The following is an 11,521-nucleotide window of genomic DNA, read 5'->3' as shown; positions in this document are numbered from 1 at the left end:
TATTATTGAATCTCGGTGCTAATTCCGTGCGGAAACTAACGCTGGGCGATATTATGGGAATTGATTTCGCCCATTCTGATGATTCCGCCCCAAAAATGTGGGCGGCCGGTATTATTTTTTCCCGGCGTTACACACATGGGGAAAGTAACGCTCGGTGATAAGCTTCTGAAAAATGCCTGTCAGTTTCCATTTTGTGGCTAAATGGATGATATATGGGCATTATATGTCATTACAGCAGTAAAATGGACTTTAAGCATGCAAAAATAATGGAAAATCTTGCCCATAGTCCCCTAGTTTTAGTTTCCCCTATGTGTGGAAATATCCTCTCTGCATCCACCTTGTCGAAACATAGAAACATAGAAAATAGGTGCAGGAGTAGGCCATTCGGCCCTTCGAGCCTGCACCACCATTCAACAAGATTATGGCTGATCATTCCCTCAGTACCCCATTCCTGCTTTCTCTCCATACCCCTTGATCCCCTTAGCCATAAGGGCCATATCTAACTCCCTCTTGAATATGTCCAATGAACTGGCATCAACAACTCTCCGCGGCAGGGAATTCCACAGGTTAACAATTCTCTGAGTGAAGAAGTTTCTCCTCATCTCAGTCCTAAATGGCCTACCCCTTATCCTAAGACTGTGTCCCCTGGTTCTGGACTTCCCCAACATTGGGAAGATTTTACCACATCTAATCTGTCCAGTCCCGTCAGAATCTTATATGTTTCTATGAGATCCCCTCTCATCCTTCTAAACTCCAATGTATAAAGGCGCAATTGATCCAGTCTCTCCTCATATGTCAGTCCCGCCATCCCGGGAATCAGTCTGGTGAACCTTCCCTCGATAGCAAGAACGTCCTTCCGCAGATTAGGAGACCAAAACTGAACACAATATTCCAGGTGAGGCCTCACCAAGGCCCTGTACAACTAAAGTAAGACCTCCCTGCTCCTATACTCAAATCCCCTAGCCATGAAGGCCAACATACCATTTGCCTTCTTCACCGCCTACTGTACCTGCATGCCAACTTTCAATGACTGATGAATCATGACACCCAGGTCTCGTTGCACCTCCCCTTTTCCTAATCTGCCGCCATTCAGATAATATTCTGTCTTCGTGTTTTTGCCCCAAAAGTGGATAACCTCACATTTATCCACATTATACTGCATCTGCCATGCATTTGCCCTATCACCTAACCTGTCCAAGTCACCCTGCAGCCTCCTACCGTCCCCCTCACAGCTCATACCACCACCCAGTCATCTGCAAACTTGGAGATATTACACTCAATTCCTTCATCTAAATCATTGATGTATATTGTAAAGAGCTGGGGTCCCAGCACTGAGCCCTGCGGCACTCCACTAGTCACTGCCTACCATTCTGAAAAGGACCCGTTTATCCCAACTCTCTGCTTCCTATCTGCCAACCAGTTCTCTATCCACATCAGTATATTACCCCAATACCATGTGCTTTGATTTTGCACACCAATCTCTTATGTGGGACCTTGTCAAAAGCCTTTTGAAAGTCCAAATACACCACATCCACTGGTTCTCCCTTGTCCACTCTACTAGTTACCTCCTCAAAAAATTCCAGAAGATTTGTCAAGCATGATTTCCTCTTCATAACTCCATACTGACTTGGACCGATCCTGCCACTGCTTTCCAAATGCGCTGCTATTTCATCCTTAATAATTGATTCCAACATTTTCCCCACTACTGATGTCAGACTAACCGGTCTATAATTACCCGCTTTCTCTCTCGCTCCCTTTTTAAAAAGTGGTGTTACATTAGCTACCCTCCAGTCCATAGGAACTGATCCAGAGTCGATAGACTGTTGGAAAATGATCACCAATGCATCCACTATTTCTAGGGCCACTTCTTTAAGTACTCTGGGATGCAGACTATCAGGCCCCGGTGATTTATCGGCCTTCAATCCCATCAATTTCCCTAACACAATTTCCCGCCTAATAAGGATACCCTTCAGTTCCTCCTTCCCATTAGGCCCTCGGTCCCCTAGTATTTCCAGAAACTTATTTGCGTCTTCCTTCGTGAAGACAGAACCAAAGTATTTGTTCAATTGGTCTGCCATTTCTTTGTTCCCCATTATAAATTCACCTGAATCTGACTGCAAGGGACCTACGTTGTCTTCACTAATCTTTTTCTCTTCACATATCTATAGAAGCTTTTGCAGTCAGTTTGTATGTTCCCGGCAAGCTTCTTCTCGTACTCTATTTGCCCCCTCTTAATTAAACCCTTTGTCCTCCTCTGCTGAATTCTAAATTTCTCCCAGTCTTCAGGTTTGTTGCTTTTTCTGGCCAATTTATATGCCTCTTCCTTGGATTTAACACTATCCTTAATTTCCCTTGTTAGCCACAGTTGAGCCACCTTCCCCGTTTTATTTTTACTCCAGACAGGGATGTACAATTGTTGAAGTTCATCCATGTGATCTTTAAATGTTTTCCATTGCCTATCCACCGTCAACCCTTTAAGTTTCATTTGCCAGCCTATTCTAGCCAATTCACGCCTCAAACCATCGAAGTTACCTTTCCTTAAGTTCAGGACCCTAGTTTCTGAATTAACTGTGTCACTCTCCATCTTAATAAAGAATTCTACCATGTTATGGTCACTCTTCCCCAAGGGGCCTCGCACAACAAGATTGCTAATTAGTTCTTTCCCATTACACATCACCCAGTCTAGGATGGCCAGCTCCCTAGTCGGTTCCTCCACATACTGGTCTAGAAATCCATCCCCAATACATTCCAGAAATCCTCCTCCACCGCATTGCTACCAGTTTGTTTAGGCCAATCAATATGTAGGTTAAAGTCACCCATGATAACTGCTGTACCCTTATTGCATCCATCCCTCATTTCTTGTTTGATGCTGTCCCCAACCTTACTACTACTGTTTGGTGGTCTGTACACAACTTCCACCAGTGTTTTCTGTCCCTTGGTATTCCGTAGCTCCACCCATACCAATTTCACATCATCCAAGCTAATGTCCTTTCATACTATTGCATTAATTTCCTCTTTAACCACCTCCTTTTCCTTTCTGTCTATCCTTCCTAAATGTTGAATACCCCTGGATGTTGAGTTCCCAGCATTGGTCACCCTGGAGCCATGACTCCTTGATGCCAATTACATCATACCCGTTAACTGCTATCTGTGCAGTTAATTTGTCCACCTTATTCTGAATACTCCTCGCATTGAGGCACAAAGCCTTCAGGCTTGTCTTTCTAACACACTTTGCCCCTTTAGAATTTTGCTGTAATGTGGACCTTTTTGCTTTTTCCCTTAGGTTTCTCTGCCCTCCACTTTTACTTTTCTTCTTTCTAACTTTTGCTTCTGCCCCCATTCTACTTCCCTCTGTTTCCCTGCATAGGTTCCTATCCCCCTGCCATATTAGTTTAACTCCTCCCCAACAGCACTAGCAAACACTCCCCCTAGGATATTGATTCCGGTCCTGCCCAGATGCAGACCATCCGGTTTGTATTGGTCCCACCTCCCCCAGAACCGGTTCCAATGTCCGAGGAATTTGAATCCCTCCCTTGTGCACCACTCCTCAAGCCACATATTCATCTGAGCTATCCTGTGATTCCTGTCGAGCCCCTTCATTATCTTATATGTTTCGATAAGATTACCTCTCATTTTTCTGAACACCAATGAGTATACGCCAAACCTACTCAACCTATCTTCATAAGTCAACCCTCTCATCTCCGGAATCAATCTAATGAACCTTCTCTGAACAGTCTCCAATGCAAGTACATCCTTAAATACGGAGATCAAAACTGTACGTAGTACTCTAGGTGTGGCCTCACCAATACCATGTACAGTTGTAGCAGGACTTCTCTGCTTTTATATTCTATCCCCCTTGCAATAAAGGGCAACATTTCAGTTGCCTTCCTGATTACTTGCTGTACCTGCATACTAACTTTTTGTGTTTCATGCACAAGGACCCCCAGACCCCTCTGTACTGTACTGTAACACTTTTCAATTTTTCTCCATTTAAATTATAATTTGCTTTTCTATTTTTTCTGCCAAAGTGGATAACCTCACAATGTTTTCCCACATTATACTCCATCTGCCAAATTTTTGCCCACTCACTTAGCCTGTCTATATCCCTTTGCAGGTTTTTTGTATCCTCCTCAGAATTTGCTTTCCCACCCATCTTTGTACCATCAGCAAACTTGGCTACATTGCACTCGGTCCCTTCATCCAAGTCATTAATATAGATTGTAAATAGTTGAGGGCCCAGCAACGATCCCTGTGGCACCCCACTAGTTACTGTTTGCCAACCGGAAAATGACCCTTTCATCCCGACTCTCTGTTTTCTGTTAGTTAGCTAATCCTCTATCCATGCTAATATATTACTTCCAACCCTGTGAGCTTTTATCATGTGCAGTAACCTCTTATGGGGCACCTTATCGAATGCCTTCTGGAAATGCAAATACACCACATCCACTGGTTCCCCCTTATCCACCCTGCTAGTTACATCCTCAAAGAACTCCAGCAAATTCGTCAAACACGATTTCCCTTTCATAAAACCATGCTGACTCTGCTTGATTAAATTATGCTTTTCTAAATGTCCTGCTACTGCTTCCTTAATAATGGACTCCAGAAAGATGTTTGGCTAACCAGTCTGCAGTTTCCTTCTTTCTGTCTTAATCTTTTTTAAATACGGGCATTACATTTGCAATTACAGTGCGGTACCTAATGGCACAAAGCCATTACGTATTAGTCAGGGGCAGGCTGATGGCCCAGAACAAGGTGGGGTGTGGGAGTTGGCACCTGATAGTTTGAAAGGGGCCAATTGCAGTTTCGGTCTCCTTTTCTTGGGCACTCTCCCTATGCCATTGGACCATGCACCCCCCACCCCCCCAAAATACTTCCAGAATCTGACCTCTCAGTGCTCCAAAACCTTCTCCTCAGTTCAGTTGGACTGATCTACTCCCTTTACTACTCCAGGATACCTAACTTTTAGAAGAGCTAAGCAAAATGGAAAAGGAGAAGGGGTAGCCCTGATAATAAAGAATGGGATAAAAACAGTAAAGGGAAAGGAGCGAAGCTCCGAAAAGTAGAATCAGTTTGGGTGGAACTAAGAAACAGTAAGGTGCAGAAAACATTGGTGGGAGTTGTTTATAGGCTCCCAAACAGTAGTTGTAATGTAGGGCAGAGTATAAATCATGAAATTAGAGGTGCATGTAACAAGGGTAATACAGTAGTCATGGGGGACTTTAATCTACATTTAGACTGGACCAGCCAAATTTGCAATAATAATGTGGAGGACGAACTCATGGAATGTGTCCAAGATAGTTTTCTCGATCAGTATATTGAGGAATCATCTAGAGAACAGGCTATATTAGAAAGGGTTAATTAATGGGACTAACTATTTGTACTGTACTTTTTTTAACAGACAGGCATCTGTGAAGCCCAACCCCCACTGCCCGTACTGCACTTTTTTCCCGACAGGCGACAAGCCCCGTCTCCTGTCAAGCTCTGCCCCCTTCACGGCCCAAACCATTCCATGCGCGTGGTGCGAGCAGCAGGACCTGAGGCTCCAACTCTCTCCCTTCCCTGCTGGCCTGGGCCTGATGGCAGCGGGAGGGGGCCGATGGCGGCAGGATGCAGCCGATGGTGAGAGAGAGGCTGGGGAGAGAGAGAGAAGTGGGACACCAAACCGGAAGTGGGACCCTGGACCGACTGCGCCTCCTGCTGAGCTGCGAGCCGCGAGCCTCTGACCGGACCCCGAGCCTCCAGTGAACCGTGGGTCCCGTGCGGCAGCGGCGGGGAAGAGAGAGAGAGAGAGAGAGAGAGAGAGAGAGCCTGGGGGAGGGAGAGAGAGCCTTGGGGGGAGAAAAGAGAGAGCCTTGGGGGGAGAGAGAGAGAGCCTTGGGGGGAGAAGAGAGAGAGAGAGAGAGAGCCTGGGGTAGGGAGAGAGAGCCTTGGGGGGAGAAGAGAGAGGGAGAGAGAGAGCCTTCTGGGGGGAGAGAGAGAGCCTGGAGTAGAGAGAGAGAGCAAGAGCCTGGGGGAGAGAGAGAGAGAGAGAGAGTCTTGGCGGGAGAAGAGAGAGAGCATTGGGGGTGAAGAGAGAGAGAGAGAGAGCCTGGGGGAGAGAAAAGAGAGAGCCTTGGGGGGGAGAGAGAGAGAGCCTTGCGGGGAGAAGAGAGAGAGAGAGAGGGAGAGCCTGGGGGAGGGAGAGAGAGCCTTGGGGGGAGAAGAGAGAGAGAGAGAGAGCCTTGTGGGGAGAGAGAGAGAGCCTGGGGGAGGGAGAGAGAGAGCCTGGAGTAGAGAGAGAGAGCGAGAGAGAGAGCCTGGGGCAGAGAGAGAGAGAGAGAGCCTGGGGGAGAGAGAGAGAGAGAGAGAGCCTTGGGGGGAGAAGAGAGAGAGCATTGGGGGGAGAAGAGAGAGAGAGAGAGAGCCTTGGGGGAGAGAGAGAGAGAGAGCCTGGGGGAGGGAGAGAGAGAGCCTGGAGTAGAGAGAGAGAGAGAGAGAGAGAGAGCCTGGGGGAGGGAGAGAGAGAGAGAGAGCCTGGGGGAGAGAAGAGAGAGCCTTGGGGGGAGAAGAGAGAGAGAGAGAGAGAGAGCCTTGGGGGGAGAGAGATAGCCTGGGGGAGGGAGAGAGAGAGCCTGGAGTAGAGAAAGAGAGAGAGAGAGAGCTTGGGGGAGGGAGAGAGAGAGAGAGCCTGTGGGAGAGAGAAAGAGAGAGAGCCTTGGGGGGAGAGAGAGAGAGAGAGCCTGGGGGAGGGAGAGAGAGAGCCTGGGGGGGGGGCGGGAGAGAGAGAGAGAGAGAGCCTGGGGGAGGGATAGAGAGAGCCTGGGGGAGAGAGAGAGCTTGGGGGAGCAAGAGGCTGGGCGGGAGAGAGAGGCTGGGGGGGAGTGAGAGAGCCTCGCGGAGAGGTGGGAGGGTTGGGGGGGAGAGAGACACGGGTGGGGGAGGGGAATCGGAGGGTAGAGAGGGAACTCAGGGAAGATGGATCACGTTCTTCCAATCCCCTACAAGGGACATCATTGGAGTGGATGATATCCAGAAGTCACGACACTGTCACTATTCACTTCATACCTAATAAACCTGTTAACAATCCGTACACAATGCCCTATTTATGGTGGGAGTGGGGGGGGGGGGGCGGCGGGGGGAAGGATGCACTTGGACTAGGGTAAGGCACTTCAGCTGGGGGAGGCATGCACTTGGACTGGGGTAAGGCACTTCGGCTGGGGGAGGCATGCACTTGGACTGGGGTAAGGCACTTTGACTGGCCCTTGCTGTCTTCTGGGGAGCTCTGTCCTCTGTCATTTCAGCAAGTCAAAGTGGATTGAGTTACAATTTGCAAAGTCAGTGAGACCTTGGGATGGGCGGTTCCCGTTACACATTCCTGTGCAACTTCAGGGTGTAGCTTATCTTCCAAGGGGACCAATCAGAAACAAAGGGTGGAGCATGTTGGCCATTTTGGCAGTACAGATAAACGCGTCCTTAATTAATAATCTTGTAGTAAAGGAGCCCTTAGGGAAGAGTGACCAAAACATATTAGAATTTTATATTAAGTTTGGAAGTATTTTAGTTAAATCCGAAATTCGGTCTTAAATCTAAACAAAGCAGACTGTAAAAGTTTCTATAGGTTTGTAAAAAGAAAAAGGAAAGGATTAGTGAAAATAAATGTGGGTCCCTTACAGACTGAGACAGGAGAAATTATAATGGATAATAAAGAAATAGCAGAGAAATTAAACAAATACTTTGTGTCTGTCTTCACGGACAAAGACACAAAAAAGCTCCGAGAAATAGTGGAGAACCAAGGGTCTAGCGAGAATGAGAAACTGAAATTAGTAATAGTAAAAAAATAGTACTGGAAAAATGAATAGGACTGAAAACCGATAAATCCCCTGGACCTGATGGCTTACATAAGAACATTGAAATAGGAGCAGGAGAAGGCCATACGGCCCCTCAAGCCTGCTCCGCCATTTAATATGATCATGGCTGATCCGATCATGGAATCAGGTCCACTTCCGTGCCCGCGCTCCATAACCCCTTATTCCCTTATCATTTAAGAAACTGTCTATTTCTGTCTTAAATTTATTCAATGTCCCAGCTTCCACTGCTCTCTGAGGCAGTGAATTCCACAGATCCACAACCCTCTGAGAGAAGAAATTTCTCCTCATCTCAGTTTTAAATGAGCGGCCCCTTATTCTAAGATCATGTTCTCTAGTTCTAGTCTCCCCCATCAGTGGAAATATCCTCTCTGCATCCACCTTGTCAAGCCCCCTCATAATCTTATATGTTTCGATAAGATCACCTCTCATTCTTCTGAATTTCAATGAATAGAGGCCCAACCTACTCAACCTTTCCGCATAAGTCAACCCCCTCATCTCCGGAAGCAACCTTGTGAACCTTCTCTGAACTGCCTCCAAAGCAAGTATATCTTTTCGTAAATATGGAAACCAAAACTGCACACAGTATTCCAGGTGTGGCCTCACCAATACCCTGTACAACTGTAGCAAGACTTCCCTGCTTTTATACTCCATCCCCTTTGCAATAAAGGCCAAGATTCCATTGGCCTTCCTGATCACTTGCTGTACCTGCATACTATCCTTTTGTGCTTCATCCAGAATAGCGACAGGTCAAACCTATCGGTGCAGCCCTGTCAGCAGCGGTAAGTATGAAAACCTGCAAAAAAAGTAAGTTAAAGATTTTATTTTTAACTTTTTTTTCAGCGATTCAGTAGTTAAGGGTTTTGTGAATGTTTTTGGAATTTTTTTGCAAATTTTTTCCTCCCCCCTCCCAAGGCCTCTCTCGCAGAGCTCCCGGCCCCGGACTAAATTTGGTGAAACTCGCGTTTTTGCGCCGCGATTCCTCATGCAATGCCCCCCTTACCGATACACCCAGACGTGAAGGCTGTAAGTTCGGCATAAAAAAGGTTACGCAACCTAAATGTTAATTAGCACATATCGCTACCATTTTCACCGAAAAACCCCGAAAGCCGAAAATCCGACGCCTAGGATTTATTAATAGAGGAATAGAGTACAAAAGCAAGGAAGTTAAGCTAAACCTTGTAAAAATAGTGATTTGTGTACCTAAAAAAAAGTTAGGGCTCAGCTGGAGTATTGTGTTCAAAGTGCTGTGGGACATAGGGTATGGGTATACATTTATACATGAATATATAAACAATGGCATCTCATTAAGTGATTTCTCAAATTAGATTGAGTGTTGACTGCAGTAGCCTCGCTATTCTTGCCTGATTGCCTTTTTATTAATGGACACCTGTCTACATACACCATATATATAATGAGGTCCCTGTGAACAGGACTGTGCAGCAGCCTTGCCAGCTGTTTCATTCAGCCACTATTTCCACCCAGTGTATGTGTGTCTAGATTCAAGGCAAAATCAGTAGAGCTGTCAACGCCCCAACTCTGCCAAGCTGCCACATCACTCTCTGTGGATCATTTTTGATCCTGCCACATTGTAGGGGTAAAAGGTAGCTATTCACAGTGGCAGATGGTGGGTACTGGTGTTCCACAAGGATCAGTGCTGGGACCACTGTTGTTCACAATTTATATGAACGATTTAGGTCCTGGAATCAGAAACACAATTTCTAAATTTGCGGACGACACCAAATTAGGGGGGATAGTTAATAAATACTGAGGAGGACTGCAACAAATTACAGGAGGACATTAATAAACTTGCAGAATGGGCATGTAATTGGCAAATGGAGTTTAACACAGATAAATGTGAGGTACAGGTATTACATTTTGGTCGATAGGAAGAATAGGGAGGTCACTTATTACTTGGAAGGTGCGAGTCTAGGTGGGGTAGAGGAACAAAGGGATCTCGGCGTACAAATCAAGAAAAGTTGCGACACTGATTAGCAAGGCCATAAAAAAGCAAACCAAGCACCAGGGTTTATTTCTAGAGGTATACAATTGAAAAGTAGGGAGGTTATGCTAAACCTGTTTAGAACCTTGGTTAGACCACACTTAGAATACTGTGTACAGTTCTGGTCGCCATATTATAAAAAGGATATAGAAGCAGTGGAGAGGGTGCAGAGAAGCTTTATAAGAATGATACCAGGTATCCATATCAGGAAAGGATGAACAGGCTGAGTCTCTTTTCTCTTGAAAAAATAAGGCTGAGGGTGACCTATTAGAGGTTTTAAAATTATGAAACGTTTTGATACAGTGGATATAGAGAGAATGTTTCCACTTTTGGGGAAGAGCATAACTAGAGTCCATCAATATAAGATAGTCACCAAGAAACCCAATCGAGAATTCAGAAGAAACATCTTTACCCAAAGAATGGTGAGAATGTGGAACTTGCTACAACAGGGAGTGGTTGAAGCGAATTGTATTTAACAGGGGGGGGGGGGGGGCATATGAGGGAGAAGGGAATAGAGGGAATACTGTGCAGTTTTGGTTTCCATATTTACGAAAAGATATACTTGCTTTGGAGGCTATTCAGAGAAGGTTCACAAGGTTGATTCCGGAGATGAGGGGGTTGACTTATGAGGAAAGGTTGAGTAGGTTGGGCCTCTACTCATTAGAATTCAGAAGAATGAGAGGTGATCTTATCGAAACGTATAAGATTATGTGGGGGCTTGACAGGGTGGATGCAGAGAGGATATTTCCACTGATGGGGGAGACTATAACTAGAGAGCATGATCTTAGAATAAGGGGCCACCCATTTAAAACTGAGATGAGGAGAAATTTCTTTTCTCAGAGGGTTGTAAATCTGTGGAATTCACTGCCTCGGAGAGCAGTGGAAGCTGGGACATTGAATAAATTTAAGACAGGAATAGACAGTTTCTTAATCAATAAGGGGATAAGGGGTTATGGGGAGCGGGCAGGGAAGTGGAACTGAGTCCATGATCAGATCAGCCATGATCCTATTGAATGGCGGAGCAGGCTTGAGGGGCCGTATGGCCTACTCCTGTTCCGATTTCTTATGTTCTTATATTTAGATGAGGAAAGATTGGAGGAGGCTCGAGTGGAGCATAAACGCTGGCATGGACTGGCTGGGCCGAATGGCCTGTTTTTTGTGCTGTATATCCTATGTAATCATGTTCATGGCACCTTGGCTGGCTCTGCACAGGAGGGCAGGAAAAAGAGTGGGAGAACGATAGTGATAGGGGATTCAATTGTAAGGGAAATAGATAGGCGTTTCTGCGGCCGCAACCAAGACTCCAGGATGGTATGTTGCCTCCCTGGTGCAAGGGTCAAGGATGTCTCGGAGCGGGTGCAGGACATTCTGAAAAGGGAGGGTGAACAGCCAGTTGTCGTAATGCATATAGGTACCAACGATATAGGTAAAAAATGGGATGAGATCCTACGAGACGAATTTCGGGAGCAAGGAGTTAAATTAAAAAGTAGGACCTCAAAAGTAGTAATCTCAGGATTACTACCAGTGCCACGTGCTAGTCAGAGTAGGAATCGCAGGGTAGCTCAGACGAATACGTGACTTGAGCAGTGGTGCAGAAGGGAGGGATTCAAATTCCTGGGACATTGGAACCAGTTCTGGGGAAGGTGGGACCAGTACAAACCGGATGGTCTGAACC

This window comes from Pristiophorus japonicus, chromosome 1 (genome assembly GCF_044704955.1).
Source record: "Pristiophorus japonicus isolate sPriJap1 chromosome 1, sPriJap1.hap1, whole genome shotgun sequence".
Lineage (NCBI taxonomy): Eukaryota > Metazoa > Chordata > Chondrichthyes > Pristiophoridae > Pristiophorus > Pristiophorus japonicus.
This window is presented reverse-complemented; position numbering follows the sequence as displayed.